At 44.8% G+C, this 22,302-nt stretch overlaps 1 protein-coding gene across 3 annotated transcripts in view; it reads right to left on the reverse strand.

Annotated features, from left to right (window-relative positions):
• The window catches only part of SHISAL1 (shisa like 1), a 139,362-nt gene that overhangs the window by 70,792 nt on the left and 46,268 nt on the right, over nucleotides 1–22,302 (reverse strand). For all 3 annotated transcript variants that reach the window (XM_071551560.1, XM_071551555.1, XM_071551557.1), the window contains exon 2: nucleotides 7,800–7,939. The gene's annotated coding sequence lies outside the window, so the exon portion shown is untranslated. The remainder of the gene's footprint in view (nucleotides 1–7,799; nucleotides 7,940–22,302) is intronic.

Raw genomic sequence — 22,302 nt, forward strand, 5'->3', positions numbered from 1 at the left:
TAAATTTTAGGCAAAAGAGGAGAGCTCAGACATCTTTGGGAATTGTGCTAAGCAGGGAAGACCATGTTTCTCCTTTCAGCCCAGCTGTAATTCCAAGCCAGTTATAAAGTGCAGAAACCAGAAGAAAGTTTCAATATTTATACTATTTTGTTTATTTGTTTTCACATCAACCTCCTAGTTGTTACAGCTGTCTACTGGTATATAAAAACTTAACCAGTGGCTGTGACTAACATACCCAGTAACCTCCACTGCCAGCACAGGCTTTATCATCCCCTGGAATGGGCACAGCAGGTTTAGTGCATGGTTGAACATGAAATGGTGCAGAAAGAGAGAAAAGCAGTGTCTAATTCCACAGGGCCCTTAGGGGGGAGAGGGAGTGGTGTGCAGGATGCACTCAAACTGTGGTGCCACTTCCAGGGGCAGGCTGGCTCCTGCAGCAGCAGGGAATCAATGCCATGTGGGCAGATCAGTACAGAGATTTTGCAGCTACTACACTGTTACCTCAGCACTGGATTGCAGCAAAGAGGTGGTCTCCCTGCAGGAAAGCCCCAGGCTGGGTTTGAAAAGGAGTGCCTGCACCCCCCCTCCATCTGTGTCATCCTGCATGAATGCTCAGAGCCCCCAGGACTGGGCATTCCCTGTTCTGGAAGCATCCAAAGAAGCTGCTGTTGCAGAGTGGCACCATGTGATGCATCAGGGGCCTGAATGATGCACTGCTGGGGGGGCTGAAAGGAAATGCAGGTAAAACAGGTTGCTGAGCTGTGGGGCACTGTGGTTTCTACCCATCTACACCTTGTCTTTGTCTCCACCTCACTACCTTTAATTTTTATTTTAGTCTCAAGTGCTCCCCATTTGCTGGGACCCATCCCCTCACTTTCCCAGTCCCTTCCCTTCTTTTCCCACCTCCTCTGGCTTAGGATCTGAGATTCTCTGTCCCTATTTTCTAGTCAGAACTCCTCAAAAACACTCAGACTGTGTAACAACCCATACAGCAACTGGCACATGACATGTACTAACAGGAGCCTTAATACAGAAGCTCACAATTCATGGCAGTAGGTTTATTTTTCTTGTTATTTCTACCTGCCTTTCACATGGCAAAGGAAATCATCTTTGCATGTGAAGCCCCTTTGTGAGGATGTAAATCATTCTCAGTGTCAAATGCCTCAGTGCAAGCCTAAGACTCTGTTACAAACACTTAAGGGCAAATTTATTAAGAGGAAGCAATAACAGACAGGAATAATTCAACATCAGGTAAAAGCCACCAAATTTTTGGAGTTTCCATTTCCCAGGTCCCTACAAAATTCTTGCTCTTCTACATGAGAGAAACACCAAACAATCAGAGAAGGTGCTCAGTGTTGGAAAAACTCCTGAGCAGGATGTCACAACCACTCACCATATCTCACCCCTGCCTCCATCTCAAACACGTGCTTGTTTGGGATGCTCAGGGCTGGTGTGTTTAATTCCAATTTGATATTTAGCAGGAGAGGAGGTTGCAGAACTTGGTGGTGCCTTCAGGGCCCTAACATCAAGGTGAAAATAGAACTAATGGATCATTATTAAGTATAAGCCTTTCCAGATTTCCTTAAAAAAATCATTTTTTATATCTATACATGAAATTACACACATGGCTGTGGTGATTGCTTTAATATTTTGGGGGTACCTCTGACCCCAACTCCCAAAGCAACCAAAAATCCATCAGTGCTGGAATTCCACTTTGAAGATGTACAGGTAAGTAACACCTGGAAGTTCTGACCTCCAGCACATGGAGATTGCTTGTACCTTTGCCATTATCTGGTTCCGTGCCTGGGCAGATTTCTCTCTCCTTTGCAATGGTTTGTTAATTTTCTATCTGTCTCTTGTGCTGCTGCAGCTGTTTTCTCTGACTGAGCATCTGTAACACTGTGAATGGAAACACTGCCAAGGAACTGACACTGGGGATTATGCACTTCTGTTCCAGACATCCTTCAAAAATCTGACAGAGGAAAATGAACTTGCCAGTGGAAGCTAAAAAGCAACCCCCTTTTCAACCTGTACCACACAAACTACCAGATATGTCCTACCCAAAAGGTAAATTAGCACAGAGAAATTTCAGGGGGCTTGGAGGAAAAATAAAAAGTCCTGTGTTCTGACTGGCATTGCAGTTTCCGTAGCCGGCCCTGGCCAACAGCATCAGAATTTCAGAAAGCACACTCATGTCAGGCTCAATTCCCCCTCTCTGGACAGGCATTATTTCTGGGAATTAGCTGCACAAGCAGTCATTTCCCAGCTGATTGAGGCTGAAAGGACTGGTTAAACAGCCCTTTGGGCAGAACAGTAGCCCTCTGTAATAAGAAATGGTGAATTATTAACAGCAGCCAAGGATTTCTGAGGGAATGAAGGATTTTTCTGCAGTTCCCAGAACACGAGGAGCACACTGGGGCTACTTACCCAAAAATTGCCAGGAGCTAAGGTGGCACAGCACAGGCACTTTCATCATCAGAAGAGAGAGCAGTTAAGAAACTGAGAGCAGGAAAAGTCTGGAGGACATTTGTCACAGGGATCAGAACACCTTTCCTTAAACTTCTCTTTCATCAGAGGAACTTGGACAGTTGGAGAGCTGTTTTTGGAGTGCCACTGAGGAAAGCCCTGGGCTTCCTGGCTGAAGCAGAGATGCCATGCCATGGATTCACTCCACATTGGTATCTCTTCTCCAGAGACAACTGATACAGACAGAATGAGCCACAGCAACGAGCCAGAAAGTGCCTTTGCACTTCATTTGGCATCCAAATCCAGCTGAATTTGTTAAAAACCTTGACAGCCATTGACAACTTATTTGTACCACTGTGATGACAATGTGATATTTTGGGCTTACATGGAGAAAAGGAGGTTTATCTCCCACCATCTACAGACTTCTGTGCTTCAGCCTGTGCTCAGTTCCAGCATTCAGACCTTGTGCTCTCAAGCCAAGAGCTGGAGAGTTTCTGACACTTCCATCACCTCCAGAGGCATTGAGGCATCATCACATCATTCCTGTCCCTTTGCTGCTGAAGCAAAACCCCCAGAATTCATCCAGACACAACCATTGCAATGGGGATCAGTTCATGGTATGGACTCATCAGTACCTGTGGTTCATATATAAACTCCACAAACCAGAAATCCAGGCTCATTATCACCTCATTCCCAAAATGAGTCAATATTTGGGTCTGAAATTAATAGGAAAAAATGTGAATTGTTGGAAATCTTCTAGCAGTCATGTAATGGAGAGTCTCTCTCAAAGGAACCTCCACTGGGAAATCAATGCAATTAAGCACCAAGGTAAAAAACTGCTGAAAAATCTTAACTAGCTACAGAAGCCTTATTTAAACCCTGAGTTCTCCCAGTGAGGAGTGTCATCTGTCCCTGAGCTGCTGCAGAGAAGTACAAAAATGAATATTCTACGTAAACATCTCTGTATTTTCTGTTGCCTCTCTGCATGTACCATCCTGGCTCACTAAAAATAAATTAATAACACTTACAGAGGTCCCTTGTGCAGTTCTGCTTAGCACCCTGTTTATGGTTCAAAGAAATCCACATTATTAGAAGCAAAGTGGCAAAGGTGTTCTTCCCTTCCCAGTGCTAGACAGGGCTCTGAATTGCTCCCTTTCCTACTGTAGCAATAATTAAAATTAAGAAACTAGATCAGATAGCACTGGACAGCCACAGGTCCCAGAATGCCCTACAACATTTTGCTAATGAGCAAATGCACCAGCCTGAAGCTCTTTATGAAAGCAGGTCAGCCCTTGGAAGAGGGGGCAGAGCATGCGTTGTAATAGGAGACCAAAAATATAAATACCAGCTTTATCAGACACACTGTGGGGTTTGAGTGGCCAAGCCTTATTCTCTAAAGCCTGAGAGTGCCATAGCAAAGAAAACAGGGCATAGTGAGGGTTGCCTGGGTCTGTCCAGCACTCAGGCAGCTGAAGGGGCAGGAGAGACCCAAGAATGAAAATGGTCTTGAGGACAAACTCCTGCTGGAAAATCCCACTGGTTTGTTTATTGGCTGCAATGTTTCCCAGCAGGTCACTGTGACTCTGGGCTGCTGCAGCTGCAGGGAGGGATCCTCCTGCCTGGAGTGTGTGAGGCACCAAAACAGAGCCCAGAACAGGGACAGGGGGGGTTTGGCTGCTCACAGGAAGCAGAGCAGGAGGAGCAGCTTTGCAGCCCAGAGAGAAATACAACCCCCCTTGCAGGATACAACTGTTTAAGAACCACTGGGAAGGAATTTCATCCTCCCTTTGCCCCCTGCCCTGGGCTCACTTCTTTCCCCATTATCCACATCTCTTATTTTACAACTGGAACACTCACTCTCATGTCTTATGTCATTGCTGTATTGTCTGGCCTTGTATTGTCTGCAGCTTTGACAACCTTCAAAATTGCCTAATTGCACAGTCCTAGCTGAGATCCACTTGGCAATATGCAAAAAAAGGTGCTTTGTCTTTATGATTTTCCAGGGGTAAAAAAAGAATGTATAAGGTTTCCCAGGCAGGCTGGAAGACAAGTTCTCCAAAGAAAATGGGATAAACTTTGTTTATGGTTTTAAAAAATCAGTGTAAGCGTCTCCATACAGGGAGATGCTTTGCTTGTGCTGAAAGTGGTGCTGAACAGCAGCAGCATAAACATCAGAATGCCAAGAGCTGGGACAGGGAGAGGAGCTCAGCTCTGATCCTGCAGGAAAACTTGCACAGGGAGGGAGCTGTTTGACAGGAACAAGGGAAGGAATTCTTTGTAAAGCCAAAGCCAAAGCCAAGGAGCCGTGTGTGCCTGGAAGCAGCGGGATGAGTGCCAGGCAGAGACTGAAGACAGTGGCAGAACTGAGAGGAGAAGCTGCCAGGTTGCCTCAGGGCACGTGAGGCAGGAGCCTTTGGGCAGACAGTGCCCTGGAATGTGGGGGCTGGATGCAGGGCTGGGGTGTGCCAGCAAGGGGGGACACTCCAGGACAGATGGACTGAGGACAGAAATAGCATGGGGGGCTTGGGTGAGAGAGGAACTCAGGCCAAAGTGCACAGAGAAGGAATTCAGAGAAGATTTTGCCAACCCAACAGATAATAAATCTTGAGACTGACTGAAAAAAGTCTTTCTACACATTTAAAAGTCACAAGAAGTTTATTGTCAAATTAACCATGGAATTGTATTCTGAAGTAGGAGCTCCTAAGTCTTCTGCTCAGTAGTCTCTTAATCATTTGAATTCCTTATGGGTCACCATGTGAATTGAAAATGTACTTTATCTGAAAACGAAATTATTTCCTGGACTATTTGCCACTGCCTCGTGGACCAGCAGCTTGAGAATAAAACCATTTTTAGAGACTGCAGAGGGCACAAGACTGAAGGGAGAGGTGGCAGTAAGTGTGGGATAAGCAGAGCTGGCTGTGTCCTGCCAGGGGAAAGGAGCAAGATCTGGGACCAGAAACATGGGGAAGAAGACAGGAAGGCAGGAGAGGGGGATATTTTGATTTTAGAGACTGAGCTGGTTGGCCAAAAATGCAGCCAAAAGACAAGGAACAAGGGATGGGGAAAGCTGGGTCTGGATCAGACAGGCATGAACAGCTCAGAGTAAGAGGGGTCTGAATCTCCACAGTGATACCGACAAACAAGAAACTGGATTCCAAACTTGACATTCAGTAATGAGACATACTGAGTGTAACCATTCTCTTGGTGACATCCCCCCACTATTTGGATATTTTCCTCAATACAACTGGAGCAAAGTGGGGTTTAAGAAAGTCCTCTCAGCAAACCTGAGCCAGTGGCAGATTTACCCCCACAATCTCCAGCAGCAGGATGCTGGTGGCAGAGTGACACTGAGGGCAGGGTGCCCACACTGGGGGAATTCCCAACACCCTGAGAGGGCACTGCCTGGCAGGCAGAGTGGCTTTGGCACCTCTCCAGTGGAGCTGAGGCTCTGGCATCAGTCCCCTCCTTCCCAAAGCTGTGTTTGTAGTGAAATCCCCTTAGAGTGCCCACAGAAAATGAGGCAGAGACCACCACAGACAAACAAAATATTCTACACTAGAGGAAATACTCCCTATGAAACAAGACGCCTGCCCTGCAGCAGTTATGAAATAATGAGTATGCACAAAATTAATTGCTGTTAGATGTGAAAATTATTCCAGATCAAATGAGAGTGACAGGCTCCACCACTGCTGAATTTTACTGAATTTCTGAGTGGTGTGCAGGACACCCAACCCCCCAAACCACAACATTACTGTAGCTCTGTCTCTTACTGCCAGCCAGGGAAAGTCTGCAGGGAGCAATAACAGCTTCCTTTTTATAATAACAGGAATATTTTGGGAGAAAAAAGTCCATATACAACCATAGGTACCCAGATTTTTATATATCTGTCCCTTATAGATGTAAATTTATGGTTTCCAGATAAGACACTGGGAACTGGGGATACATAATTCTAATTTTTTCCTTTCTTGCTGCCTTTTGAAGGTATTCATGAAATGAGTGGTATATAGAAGAATCACCAAGAATTATGGATAGGAAAACAAAAATCAATTCACTAAAGGAGAGACACACATACACAATTTTTAGAAGTACAAATGGTTGGAGCTACAACCCTGGAACTGAAGTTATTTATTGAGGAACAAACTGAAGCCCCCTATCATCTGAAGCCATAAATCCATGGAAGGACCAATTTCCTTGATACAATAGAAACCCAACCAGAACATCCTGGCTACACAATACAAGGACATTTTTTCTGTTTGAATTTTAAATTTTCCTTGTTTGTGTTCATAAATCAAACTGAAAAGCCAGACAAAAACCCAACTGCTGATATGAGTAGCCTGTGCCGCTCCTGGCAGCACAAAAACATAGAAATACATCCTGTCTGGATTAAAATAATCAGGTTAAACAACAAAAAAATCCCAACCCATTTGAGGAGACAAATCTCCCTGAGAGGGAAGCAGGGCTTCATGCAAGAAAATAGAGCAGGCTAATGCATAACAAGAGCAAGAATTCAGGTTGATGTTCAGCAGTGCAGCTGCAGAGCTGTGCTGGCTGTTCAACAGGAATGCCAGAGGAGCTCTGGTTCCAAATAAATCAACATAATAGAGCCTTTGCCTCCAAAAGAAAGTGGCAGTGGTTTCACTAGGATTGTTTCTTTGAACCAGTTACATTAAACATGAAGCAAATCTACATGTGGAGACAGTTAAATTGATTTACAACTGGTTTATGTTGATCCAGCTTAATTCCAAGGGTGGAATTTTATATGGCAGCCATACATTGAGTTAAGTGCACCTACACAAGACTGCAATTCAATTCAATTTAAACAGACCTAAAATAGACCTCAATTGAGCCACTTTTGCAACTCTTTAAATGGCAGGTTAGGCTTGACTAAGTAAACACACACTGAGGTAGTGACAGCGATTTTCCAAAGAATAGGAGATTCCAATCAGTCCAAGTTAATTTTATGGAACAGATCTCAGGCTATTTGGATAAAATCACCAAGAATCAACGAAGATGCTGACTTGAAAATTTCCTTTTTTTTAACCTATGACCATTGTATTCTAAAACTGACCCTCCTTTTAAAGAGATTTAACCATTTGAATCTTCCATCAATACTCTTTTTTGGTAATTATTTACTCCACTTTTACAAGCATGTTCAACATGTATCTTCACCATTCTCCCATCACCACAAGTTTCTTCCCATAATTATGGAAAACACGGATTAAGTATTGCAGTAGCTCTGAAGGACACTGAAACCCCAGAGGTTTTCCATCAGTAGGATGTTTTCCTACAGTGCCCAGAACAATCAAAGGAGAGTTTGCTGAGTCAGTGAGTACCTTTTCTCCTCAGGATGTTCCAGTCCTGCTCCAGAGGCAGTTCCCTCATGGCATTCCCAGGGGAGGAAGGGGACAGCTCACTGGGTCCCATCTGCTCCCAGTTCCGCTCTCAGGTGGCAAAGCCTCACTTGGTTTCACACCTGAACAACAGGGAAAGAAAACACCAAAGGGAAAAGTGAGTTCTGCAATATCTTTTTTGATAAGCTGGGCTTCTGGTCTGTTTTTCCTCAAAGCTTTTTGCAATGTCTTTGGCAGGTGCAAAAAGGAAAGAAGTGAACAACACTCGGGATAAATCTCAGTACAAATGGGGTTCCCTTATTGGGTGGGAGCAGAACTGTGGTCATAGTGATTAACCCATTTATTAGCTTTAATAATAGACATTTTTAGTCAAGTCTCTGCCACAACCCATGGAGAAAACACCACCAATCTGCAGTCATTTTATGGGTGAAAATACTCTCCATATTGGTGCTGTTCTTCACAGGCCCATTTGTGACAGGAAACATGAGGGATGTGGGACTTTATCCAGGAATCAGGAATGTTCTTGGGGAAAACTTGATTGGATTCCTTTTGCTGGGAATTTTTATGTGCCACATCATCTAATTTTTCTTTATTTCTTTTTGCTGTTAAATAATAGCAATTAATGCATGTCAGAAGAGAAAATACTTTTACAGCCTCAGAGATACGTAATGTGTCGTAGTGATGATTAAATGATACATGGAAAGGGACTGACCTTTGAGGCAAAACAATTTCCACTTACAAAAGTGGAATTTTAACAAGATGTTCTTGTGAGGCCCTTGCAGTTTCTGGAAGAGGTTATTGTGCCTTTACCAATCCCCCACCCCACCCACTCCTGTGTGCCAGGGGCTGATGCAGAACTCCCTCTAGCTGCCACCAAGGCCCTGTGGCATTGCTGCCCCTCTGTGGATCTTGGGTGACCCTGGGCTGTGCCAGGCCCCACATCCAAACAGAGAAACAACAATATATTTGCTGTCTGCTCAGAGAAAAGCAGCCTGTAATTACTGTGTGAACAGTAAAAAGATGCACCAAGTCTGCCTAATACAGATAAGGCTGACTGAGAAGTGTTACACTGAACTTAAACACTCAGAGAAAGAAGAGAGGAAGGACAGCAAAACCAACAAGAGCGGGTTGGATTTCTGTCAGTCTTCTGTGGTGTAACGACATAAAAAAATCAAATGTAAATCCTGATTCCACTGAAGTCAGTGGTAAAACTCTCATTAACCCAGACAAACCCAGAATTATTTCCACAGCAACCTTGTGTGCTTGTCACTGTCCAACCTGCTTGTCAGTGTTATCCTCTGATAGAATCACCATTACAGTGGGACTGACTCTGGGAGTCCTGCAGTGTTCCCTTCCTGCTGTCACTCTGCTCTCCACAGATGTGGTTCCCCTTCCCAGAGCAGCACACAACCATTTTTATGCTAAGGCAGTACAGATTTGCTTGAAAATCAAAGGGCACAAAAATATTCCACTTTAATATTATAGAACATTGCTCAGACTAGCTGAGAACAGTTTCAAGATGCAGCTGAATATAAACAGAATAAATAAATTTTTTAAAACAGGGCAAGCTCAGACTGGCCATTTCTACCTATGGCCTACGAACTGCCATAGCAACATAAACCATTACATAAACATAAACCATTCCCAACAACCCAGAAAAGGCAATGTAAGTCAACATAAATTCCCCCTGCAGATGCTGCCCTGACCAGGGAAGCTTTTGGGAATCCAAAAACTCAAAGTTGAAAAATCAAATATGTTGAAACAATTCTATTGCTAAACTTGCTAACTTGTGGACTTGGAAAACAAGGATTATCAATATTTATAAAAAAAAAATTAAAAAATGAGTAGCAAACCATTTTAACAAGGGTTAGGATTTGGATGGAAACCTATTCATTCAAGGTACCTTCCTCAGGCTGAAATGTTTGACAGAGTGGGAACCTCTTTGAGGATGGATTCTTTGGGGTTCTAAGACTTTAGGCTGGATCCCTAAGGAAAAGAAACTGCTTTACTCATGGTTTTTGTGTGCTTCATTTATCCTGTCTTTCTACCAGGACCTTCTGAACAGCCCAAGTTCAGCCAAACTTGACCAATAATTAAATTCCTGCAAGTTTTGCAAAACCAGTCAGGTGAAAGAGGAAGACAGCAAGGGGGAGAAGCTGCAGCTTCACTGGGAGTTTTGCTTTGTTTGACACCAAAGGATTCCCACAGAAAGTGAATCCACTAAGTGCCATTTCTTCTGTCAGCCCTCAGAGTCGCTGCAAGACACAAACCCATAAAAATGCAGCTCTTATTACCTCTGGCAGTCCTGGAATTATTTACTCTGAGAATACCAAGAGCTCTATGACTGATGAGGAGTTTTGCTGCTGTCCCAAGGGGGGTCAGGGCTTTACCCTTCCCTGCAGAGGGCAGACCCCACAGTGGCCATGCTCCATTAGGAGCAAATGATGTGCTCAGCCTGGGCTGCCAGAGCACACAGTGCTGCTTTGGGAATGATTTCAGGGCTTCTTCATTAACCCAAGGGCTGCAAGTTCCCCACTAGGCTTGCTTTTGATTAGGATGTCAGGCTGAGAAATCTGGGGTGATTGGTAGGAAAATCTCAGGCTCAGTTCTTACTGCAGGGACTGTTTCAGCCTCATGTGAGGTCAATATTTATGTTCACTTATTACAACAACACTTTAAAATCAAGCCAAGTAGGAATGACTGATTTAAACATTGGAAATTGGATATTAACTGGAAAAAATTTGGTTTTACTGTACAGATAAATTTTATACTTGGAATAATTTGTAAGCAGCCAGAACCAAATGACAGAACTGCTCTTTTCATTAGGTGAGCTTAGAGCTTAACTGGACCCCAGGAGCTGAGGGAGGGACCTGAGCTGTCTGGGCATTTCCCTGCTGCTCTACACAGCAGCTGCTGCCCCTGGAGCATCCTGTGAAAGCACAGGCGGCTGAGCTGATGCCAGGGCCCAGCAATGTTGCTTAGCAACTTCCAGGGCAGGACTGTGGCCATTAACTCTGCTGTGTGTTGGGTGGGCACTGCTGCTTTCCTGGGAGCAGGGAAACACGGAGCCAGCAGCCCTCCAGAAGGGACACCACAGAGCTGCACGTGCCCATGTGCCACGGGGCTGCAGCCAAGGGGTGGCAAAGGAGCCCCTGGGCAGGAAAGAGTTTCATGAATCAGCATCCAAAGGGGCACACCTGGTCCAGAACAAGAGCATCAAACATGGCCTTTGCAGTCTGCACTTGGATCTGAAATTACTTCAAGTGTGAAAAGCCCTCGTTTAACCTGAGCTATTGACCCATCCACAAAACCATTTTCCTTTGCCAACTGTGTATTATTTTTGCTCTTTTGTTGAAACTACATTGAGTAGTGCCTTAGTGTGAGTCAAGGTGTGCCAGGACACTGAGAATGAAGGAAGAGAGTGGTGAGTCAGTGTGCTCATCTTCAGGGTTGCTCCAGAGCTGGGCCATAATTGCAGCCCTCTCTCTGCCTTTCCACCTCTCACTTCCCAGGGAAAGTCACCCATGTCCCAGGCTGTTCCCAGGTTATTCTTTAAGGTCTCCTCAGTCCTGCAGGGAGCTCAGCCCCTGCTCTTCTGGGAAGGGGGTGACAGCTGCCCCTCAGAGAAGGAAAAAATAGCTCAGAGTAGCTTTGTATTTCCTCAGGTGGGGGTAAAAGGCAAGTTAGAGGTGACCCTGCTCTGGAAATGCTGAGCACTGCCATTCCCAGTCTGGGGGGTGAGTGCAAGAAGAGGGGCAGGCACTGATCTCTGCTTTGTGGGACCAGGGACAGCACCCAGGGAATGGCTGGAGCTGTGCCAGGGCAGGGACAGCACCCAGGGAATGTCTGGAGCTGTGCCAGAGCAGGGACAGCACCCAGGGAAGGGCTGGAGCTGTGCCAGGGCAGAGACAGCACCCAGGGAATAGCTGGAGCTGTGCCAGGGCAGGGACAGCACCCAGGGAATGGCTGGAGCTGTGCCAGGGCAGGGTCAGGTTGGATCTCAGGAAAAGGCTCTTCCCCCAGAGGGTGGTGGGCACTAACCAGGCTCCCCAGGGCAGTGGGCACAGCCCCGAGGCTGCCAGAGCTCCAGGAGTGTTTGGATGATGCTCTGGGGCACAGGGGGTGACTCTGGGGATGGGTCTGGGCAGGCCTGAGGGTTGGACTGGATGGTCCTTGTGTGGCCCTTCCCACTCAGCACATTCTATGACTCTGAGTTCACTCCCACCAAGCACTCACAGCTCCTGCCCCAAACATTTATCACGTCCTGGAATGCAGGAGGGGCAAGCAATGCAGGAACTGTTTGGATACATCTCACTGATTGCCCTTAGGCTTTTGTGCAAACACATGCAACGGAATTATTTAGAATTTACTACCTTTCCCCCTACCATGACAAAACAAGGCCCCAAAACAGTGGGGTAAATGTTTTATAAAGAAAAAAAAATTAAACTCCAAACATATCCTGGTGCTTGCAATATGGGTTTTAAAAATCCTCAAAGCCAACATTTTGCATGAAATTGCAGTGAAGGAAAACTTGGAAGTAAGTTCACATTTTTTGTAGTTAGAAAAAATAAAAAAAATCTCTGAAGGACAATCTTTCTTCCTTCAGTAATTATGAGAAGTTATAGTTCCCTTTCAATTAGGATGCAACAGTTTTAATATAATTTCCATATGAACTATGAAAAGAATTTGATAATACACCTCAAAAAACCAACCAGCATGTTTTGCACTGGTCAAAAATAGCTACAGTCTTTTCTGCAATTCAAAATTCAATCATTTAAAACATTACAGAGCTCTTGTCTTCAGACTTTCCAGTCAGCTCTTGCACAGGAATGAAGCCTTATTATTGCAACCACTACTTTTGTCTATTGAGTGAAGTCACTCAAAAAAATGATTTCATGGTGGAAAAACTGTCCTAATGACAATGAATATAATTTTGAAAACTATTTCATTGCATGAAGGACTTTTACATAATTTACATTAACTGATTTTTAACATGCCAGTGATTTATGAACCAGAGAGCACCCAGCAAATGAAAATGCTCTGTGAAGATTGTGCATTTACACAGTGAGTTTACATTTGATTGGGAGTTAAATAACCACTATTGTACTGGTTATTTCCTTGATAAGCATCTTTGGGGTTTTTTCACCATCCGTGACAGTCAGATTTTTAACATCTATCAGAAATAAATGGACCAAAAATGTGTAATGTCTCTTGCGGAATTTGCAGCGATTGAGGAAGAGTGAGGGGACATGGGGAGTGGCAAGAAGCAGGTGCAGGCACTGAATATTCACTTGTGGGTTCCAGGCAGTAGCATCAAAGACACAAACACCCATCAGGTTTGGGCTGCAGAGCTGTGTTGAACACAATTGGTTCTGAAGTCATTTTTTCAGCTGTTATTAATGTTCTTGTTTTCTAAAATATCACTTCAAACAGATATGAAAACCTATGTCACTGCCACATCTCCATCCTGCCACCCACACGCTGTCTAGCTAGGTATTATGTTATCTGCCTGGAAATTGAGTTAGTTCCCAAGCTGAATGAAGTTCATAAAACTTTCAGCAAAACTGGGCTGGATTTTATGAGCATGAAGCCACACTGCAGCTTGGGAAAGACACCAGGGCAAGCTCCCTCCAACTGCAGTTTCACTGGAAATCATGCAAATTTTTATACAGTCATCTGTGCCCTGCTTGGAATTCATTTTCTCAACTTCTTAATTAGATATAGGGTGGGAACCTGCTTGAATTCAGTAGGAGAGCAACATCCCCATGAAAAAGCCCCCAGTCCCTCTTAGCCCAGGGAACATTTGTGGTCCAGCTGTGTTTACAGTAACAAAGAACACTGTATAGCAACCAAGCTCAGGCTCAAGGTGTGTGTCAGGAAAAGGCATTGACAGCCCTGGAAGTGCATCATAGGGGTCACCTGTACCTTGTGCAGCCTTTTATCTCAACACAGCTTGCAGTCTCAGGCTGTTGACCTCAATAAAAATACTCTAACCACCTTAAGGAGTTTGCTTCACCTCTGCTAATCAGATTAGGAGGCATGTAATTAAGTTTCATTTCTTACTAAGACACAAGATTGAAGACCCCTTCTCAGGCACTGATGGGATAACGAGCTGGAGAAGTGTTTTCTCTAAGTGTATTGGGTGGAAAGGAGGGAAAGGATGACATTGAGGGATTATGCAATACCACATGGAGTTAGAGGCAAGAAATTCAGGCATGTGCCATTTATAATCTGTCACAAATGGTGTTTTAGGTGCAGCCTGAGGAGGGGGGAAGCACCACCACAGAATCTAACAGGGATCACACTGATACTCAGGCCTGTATTTAGCATGCATGCAAAACATCTCCCCTGCCAGCAAATGATCCCTTTGAGTGTGAAACGCAACATATTGGAGAGAAGGAAAAGCTCCTTCTGTGTGTACCAGTGATGATGCTCCTCCCTCAGTGAGAGGGTTTGGTCTGCACAGCCACCAGCTTGGCAGAGTCCTCACACACAGCCCTGCTGTACTGTCTGCAAAGAGGGTCTTTTCTATTGCTTTCAATAGCCAGCAAGCCCAATTCCTGCAGAATAAACCCAGGAATCAATGGAGTCTCTGAAGCAGCTTTCATCTCTGGCTTCATGCTGTTGTGTCAGGGGCTCTCAGACTGGCACACAAAGCATTGCCAGGTGCTCTGCCTGTGCTGTGCCTGTGCTGCGCTGCAGCTGTGGCAGCTGGAACTGAATCCCAGTTCATTTACCAGCACAAAGTGGAGAGCATGAAGTGCTCCAGCAGCTTGGTGAAGCTGCACAACCCTGCAAGAGATGCCCCAGAAAGAGCAAGATGCACAGTGAGTCAGGGCTGGGGGAGCTCTCAGCTCTCTGCTGTGCTCAAACACAGATTTCAGGATGAAAGATTTCCTCTGCTCATCTGTGCAGCTGCTGCCACTGCTGACAGTGGGACCTGTCACTGCTGGGAGTGACAAAGCCCAGCAGAAGAAAGTTTGGTCCTTATTGCTTATGACCACTGATACAAGACAGAGACAGCAGGGGAAAGGAGAAAAGGAATGGCGGGTCTGAATGAGCTTCCTCTAAGCACCTTTCATCTCCTACATCACACATAAAGCAATAAAATTTTAAACACTGCCTTCAAGTCAGTAATAGAGAAATTAAATTATGCATTATTAACAAAGTAACTTGCAGAAAGGCCTTTGAGAAGGTGAACAGAGCTTTCAGAGGCTCTGTTGCTGAAGCTGAGATGGCAGTGCTACCCAAGCGGGGAAGCATTTAGGACCCTTCCTAAAACCTCTCCAAAGTGTTTCTGGACACTGACAGCTGCCAAGGATCTGCTGCTGGGATGGCAACTGTCAGAGCTGGGAAGAGAAGGGTAAAACTGGCACCAGAGCTGGCTTTGCGGGTCAGGGCTGTGAGTAATGACCCCTCAGGCACAGCACAGGTCACACAGACAAACAAAAAAAAAAAAGAGGTAGGGACATCTCCCACTGGCCCAAGTTGCTCCAAGCCCCATCCAGCCTGGCCTTGGACACTTCCAGGGATCCAGGGGAAGCCACAGCTCCCCTGGGCACCCTGTGCCAGGGCCTGCCCACCATCATGGGGAGGAATTTCTTCCTAATATCTACCCTACAACTACTCTTTCCATGCTTGTGCTTTTTTTCTTTTAATTATTACTATTATAGGGTAAAGGAAGACAAATACTAAAAGGTTTGCACTAAGGTTTGTAACAGTATAACCATGGACATGTAAATATTTATAGTATTATATTATAACACATATGTCCTAAAAAGAATATTACAATATATTAAGTATTATATATAAATTATACAAAGACCTGTTACAGTTACCCCAGCACAAAACTGCTAAGACAAGTGTATGCCTGTAGTCACATAATCCAAACCAAATCAAGTACTGAAATTTCTGTTCCTGCACATCACCTGGGCACTGTGGTAAGTCATAGCCTTTTTTTACCTAAGTTGATTTCCCTTCTTGGTTCAGATGGGATAAAAAGCTGATGAGCACGGGGATGGGAGTGAGTGGCAGAGGGCTGGCAGGAAGAGAAGCTTCTCAGCAAGTCATGACAGGAGAAATATAAAAATAATTTCAAAGTGGCAGACCCACAATCCAATTCACAACATCCTGAAAAACCAGGCATTACACAACCTAAATGTAACAAAACAATACAAATATAGCTTGATTGTGTGCTATCAAGGTCTTTCTTAACTCACTTATTCAGATTAGAAGCATCACGCACTGAAGGAAATTTCCTTTACTATGTGGGATATGTTTCCTCTCACAGGAGCTACATGGTGGAAAACTTTAGTGGATATTTTTCAGTATATTTTTGTGGATAGTTTCCAGTACATATTGTGTGAAGCTCCCATTTTATTTTTTTTTAAACTATTGTATATTTGGGTGGGTTAACAAGAGATAATACCCAGACTTCATGTAGGACACTCATTCTAGTTGAGGCTCCCTAACATTCAGGGCTTCCTAAAATACAGGGACCAGAGAGGATGCTCCGTGTCTTTTCTTTGCAACTATCTGTGGAAAAGGCTTCTTGCTGAGGCTTAATTAAAAATCCAGCATGGGTAAATTGATATGCAAAGGAGCCCCCAAAGTGTGCAGACATTTCCAAAGAGGTGATTTCCCCTCAGGTGGATTTGTTCCTCATGCTCAGCTCATTCAGAGACACACAGGTTCTGTAGGTGATTTCACATTATCAGCATCTTCCTAATTAAATTTCAACAGCTTTAAAAGGCTATTATTGCTCATAAGATTCACTTCTAAGCCCTGGAACTTTGCTCTTCTTAAATGCCTTCTCTCTCCGACTTTTTTTTAGGGAATTACACTATTAATGATGGGATTAATATTAAGCCATTTCACTATAAATGGGTTGGATGTACCGCTACTATCTTGAATTAATCTGCATTTGGCAAGCACATCTCTGTCCTTGTCCTGCTTTCCAGAAGGAATTTAGAATGACAGATTCATTAGACACCATAAATAAAGTGTCTGCAAGATTAACCTGGGAGATGGGACCAGTCACCTTTTATAAGAAGGGAAACTAAGGAGACCTGTCCAAGGAACACAGACATTAAGCAAAGCTACAGGAGGATGATGTTTGCTTGGGGTTTTCCACCACTTTCCAGTAACTGCAACAGCTGCTTTAATTCTGAGGGCTCAGCTGTACAGGTAGTAAAAGTGCCAAGTCTCACCCATTCCTTCACCTTTGAGCCTGTCAGATGTTGGGAGTTTGGGTTTGGGAAGGCCTCAGTGTCCTGGTTTGGCTCGGCCTGGTCCAGCTGGGACTGCACTGACCCCCCAGTCACCTGCACCTTCCCAGGTCCACCCAACCTTCCACACTCAGTCTGAACCAAACCATGTTTTCCAGGCTGGAAAGTGGGCATGGAATTGGGCAGCACTACAATGGGGGGGGGGGGGGGGGAAGGGACTTCCTGAGTCATCTGCCCCTTTGCAGCAGAGCCAAAGGCAGTCCCAGCCTTTTGCTGGGCTTGGAGGCATCTGCAGTTGGAGCCTGCACTGTGTGAGGGAGCAGATGGAGATGCTGAGGGGAGAAGAAACGCTCCTTCCAGGGAGGAAAGGCACCCTCTGAGGGGAGGTCGGGGACAGGAGGATTTCCATGACTCACCTTTTGCTAATGGTTCAAAAGCAGCATCTGGGGAGCTGTTACTATTACAGGCTGTGTTATTGGCCACATAAATCAGGAGTTCTAGAGCAGTGCCTGACCTCTTGCAGGAGGTGTTACACTGCCTGAACGGTGGCACAGGAAATAAGGGACAATACTTCAGCTTCTCCTTAGCTTGGAAGTGAACTAATGCAGACAAGGGGGGGAATCCAAAAAGGGAGGAAAAGAATAAAAAAAAGAAATTGATTTTTCCTTTTGGCAAATATTTGGCCACAAGGATCCACTCATCTGTCATTTATCTTGCCTTGAGAATTGGCCTTTGCAGAATGAAACAAATAAACACTGTTATACTGTATGGCATTTTGTATTGGCACAAAAGCCTCGCTGAGGATAACAGACATTTATAGAGCAATTCATGTGACTTTAAAATTATCCACCTTTGCCTTTGCTTAGCACTGCTTAATCTAATAGTTTGCATTTATTGGAAATGGATACAGAGTGGATATTGCTGCTGACAGCTACATGGAAAGCCTGCTGTCTGTTAGGAAGGCTAATCCTTCCTGTACCTGCTAACATGCTCTCCAGAGGACAGCACTTCAGGGGAACAGCTACAGGCAACTGTTTTCCTTAGGTGGGCACAGAATGTCTGCACCTGCACAGATTCCCCCAAAGCCTCACAGAGTTTCCCAGAAGAACCATACTCACGTCAGTACCACTCCCACTTCACAAGGGAGGTTGGAAATAGAAAATATAAACTATTATATTTGCTCTGATTATGCCCAGCGTGTTTCTGATCCCTCAAGGGTCACTCCCAACTGCCACAGGTTGGCAGAAAGCAGCAGCTTCTGGAAAGCTGCTGTGTGGACAGACAGAATTCAGCAGCCCACTCACACCGAACTCCTGACAGCTCATCCTTCACATTTCCTGCCACCCACTCCCTCACAACACTCCCTGCCTTGCCAGCACAAACATGGGGAGACAGGGAATCAGCTTTAATTGCCACAAGTCTTATCCTGTGGGCACTTTCTGGGAGATAACAACTTCACAGCCAACTCCTGTGAAGCACAGCCAGGACTTGGTCACCACAGGGGGAGAGAGAGAGAGAATGAGAAAATTTCCTGTGCCCATTGGAATAATGTAATTCTTGGTGAACCTTCAGCTAAAGTCCATTATCCTTCAGGAAGAGTGAATTTGGACAATTAATGTCCATATTCTCATCTTCACCATCCCATGCCTTGCCTTGCTTCAGCATCACAAACCAAATAACTAGATAATTTAATTCCCTAGCTGACAACACTCCACAGAAAACTCCATGAATAGCAAGTTATTTATGCCTGAATGTAGGGCTACATTCATATTTATGTAGCTGGATAAGCATTCTGACTATCAGGGTTATTATCACATCAAGATTTTTAAAGGCAGCTGATCCAAATAGCTTCTACAGAGATGTCAATCCCAGCTCTGCTCTCCTTCTGGGGTGCAGGAGTTCAGTAAGGATGTGATGCACAGAGTACACCTTTGTGTAGGCTCAAATCTTGGGGAGCTTTCTTTGATACCAAAGCAACATGTTTTACTGACAACCAGAGAAAAGCCTAAGATGCACAAAGCAAATTACTCCTTTCACACAAAGTTCTAGGCTTTTCTCCAGGCAGCATTAACTTCTCAAGTGCATTACAAAGCCGTGCAAAGCTGGCAAACCCTGACAATCAGAGCACTACCCTGACAATCTGAGCTCTCATGACCATACCCAGCAAGTCTATTATTACACTGGTCACACTTGTCCAATTCACTTCAAGCTTTCAAAGACAAGACCTGGTGCTGTGGTGTGGGAACAAGCTCAGGCTCATGGTGAGGTTTTGGTGCTTTCTGGCAGGCAGGTTTGTTGTGTGTCTTGGTGGTGACATTTGCCCTCAGTGGGGAGGGGAAAACATGACCCAGTAATGGCCCCTTGGGAATGGAAACCATTTTTTTTTCTTCAGGTAGCCCTTTTCAGTAAAGACAGAACAGTTGTTTTAGTAAATAATGACAGATACTCTTGAAAGTTCTTTGGTAATAAAACCAGCTCCAACACTACTTTAAGGGCAGTTTAGGGGTTTTTTTTCTTAAGACAAAGTAACGTGCAATACCACAAAATTTTGTTTTCAGATGGTGCTAAATGGACTCCACCCTACGAAAAGACTCTTGCTAACAGGGGAACAAAAACTAGACAAGATTTTGGGCATGAAAACGCCTCCTAAATTCAGAGGTGGAAGGACCAGCCTTTAGATTTAAGGACAACTGAGCTGAAAAGCAGGTGAGCAGACTCCTGTGTGCCAGGCTGGGCACATTAATTGTTTAGACCATGAAATAAAGGGTATTTGGGACCTTGAAATGGCATGAAGGAGGAGTGAGATGCTGAGCTGGGACAGAGAAGCAGCCCAGCCCGGCCCAGCTGCGCCAGGTTTTAGCTGTGCTACTTCCCTTCCTGAGCTGCAACTGTGGGTGCTGCAGATTGGAGGATTAGGAAGGGTGACATTTTCCCAGCAGGAGCCTCGAGCCAGCAGGCTCTTAAATCCCCAAGTGTCCAAACAGTTTTCAATGTGCTTTCATCCCTTCCCTCTAAGTACAATCAGCAGGAGGGGAACTGGCTCTGTGCAGCAAAACAGAATAGCACAGCACCTGCTGGTTGGAATCTGCAGCCAGGAGGAGCGTGAAGGAGCTGCCAACAGGAGGACACTGGGGCTGGTCCTGCAGCCAACGCAGCTTCCCTAAGATACATGGGGGTCAGGAACTCCAACCTGGGTGCTCCACAAGGAAGGAGGGCGTGCTGTTCAGAAAGCCCACAAAATGCAGAAAATGGGCCTCATTCTCTGGAAAAACAAATTAAAAACCTGAAAGCAACAATTCCAGAGTATTCAGGCCTAAGAGACTTGTCCATCCACAGAGGCTATAAAAGCGTCCAAACCTGTGAAGAGCAGCCAGCCTTTTCCAGCCCAATGCCCATTGCTTTATGGAGACAGTAATGTATTTTATCCAGAATTATGGGGTTCGTTACCAGGAGGAGACACTGCAGAGTCAGGTGTGCTGAGCAGTGTCTCCAGCAGCACCTCCTTGGAACTGCTGCCATTGGAAACTGAGGCAGAGAGAGGCTGCTCCGAGGCAGGAACAACAGAGCCCCACTAACAAAACACTTCTTTCCATCCAGGCTGGTGAACCCAGGCAAGGTACAGCATTCATTGGCCACCCTGTGGTTTAAATTCATCTCTGCCTGACACTTTATACTGTCAAGACATGCCCTGTGATCTTAGAGCTCACCCTGAGCCAGAAACCTCCTCAAGTCCTTTCCAACTTGAATTGCTCTGTGATACTGTAAAACAACCCATTTTGAAATCTGGTAATGCAAATGCAATTTTCTTCCTGCCAGTGAAGTTACTTCCCACCATAAAAGGTATGTGCCTGATTTCTGCTGTTTTTTCCCCTTGAAGAGAAAACTCTTCTCACAGGCTCAGGGCAAAGGAAAGCCTTTTTATCTACAGGTCAGATTTTGTGACACATGGTGCCTTCATGGGGAATTACTGAAGGAAATAAATACTGATCCAATAGAAGTCAGCATGGTTTGGACCATTAGCTTCAAAGGGACTGAAAGAAAACTGTCTAGTTATGGATCATATCAGCAAACATCTAGATACAAACTACACAGCAACAAAATGCTACAGGAGTTTAATTGCCAGAATTTTTAGTTACCAATCAACTTTTCTTCCCCTCTCTTCTTTCTTTTTAAAATGTTGGCAGGATGGGAACTGGTGTATTGATAATGAAAATGGTCATTAATCCTTTTCTAGGACATTCTTCAATTAAACTAAATATAGCCCCCCAAATGTTCTGTTAGATAAGATGACAGAGCAGTGCAGCACTAGTCCAGCAGCTGTTAATGAGAGCTGCTATTAAATCCCTGAGAGAACCAAGGGGCTGGGGCTGCTGCACTGCTAAACCCTCCAAGGACACTGACACTTATTTAAACTCAATTAACAGTGGGCAAGGGCAATATAAAAATATATAGTGCAACACCTGCACAAACTTCTGAGGGTCAGCATGGCTCAGGTGTGGCTTTAGAAAACATAATGTTGATGAATAAACTTGCTTTTTTACTGCTTACTTAGTGCTGAGATTATTTTTGTTTATGGTGGTAAATTCCTGAGTTGGGTTAAACATCTGAATTAGATCACAGGAGATGCTGATTGGCCTTTGGGAAAGGGGGAACATAACTGATAAGACACTTTTTCTTGAGGAGAGACCCAGATGCGGTGGTGGAGAAGGGTGAGTGCTCCCGGCATCCAGGCTGTCACTGGGGCCTTGTCTATTGAGCCAACGTATCCTGTTGAACACTGTAATTATACATATATAATATATATATCTCATAAATAATGAGGGGATATGTACACACAGCACACTCAACACAATGTATTCACACAGTCAGGCGCATGAAAACAGCGTGAAGATGACAAAAGGGAAAGAAAAGGAGGAAGAAAAATTTAAAAAAAAAAGAAAAAAAGAAAAGAATGAAAAGGGAAGAGGAAGGGAGAGGAATATTTCAGCAGAAGGAGGATGCCCATGTAGAAGATTACAAAGCCCTGTTTCTACTGTCTATATGTTTCTGGTGCTCCCTTCTGCCTTAATAGTGCAGTAAAATGGTGCATCCCAGGTCTGGCAGGTGTGGGAACAGCTGGGAGGGAGGTGGAAGCATCGCTGGGAGCCCCTGCAGGGCTGCTGTGTCACAGCCTGTTCCTGCTCTCCCTGCCTGATTCCTACTGGAGCAGGGATGGGGGAAACAATGCCCTTACAAAGTTTATGTAGAAAAGAGGTTTA

Source organism: Pithys albifrons, chromosome 3 (assembly GCF_047495875.1).
Source record: "Pithys albifrons albifrons isolate INPA30051 chromosome 3, PitAlb_v1, whole genome shotgun sequence".
Taxonomy (NCBI): domain Eukaryota; kingdom Metazoa; phylum Chordata; class Aves; order Passeriformes; family Thamnophilidae; genus Pithys; species Pithys albifrons.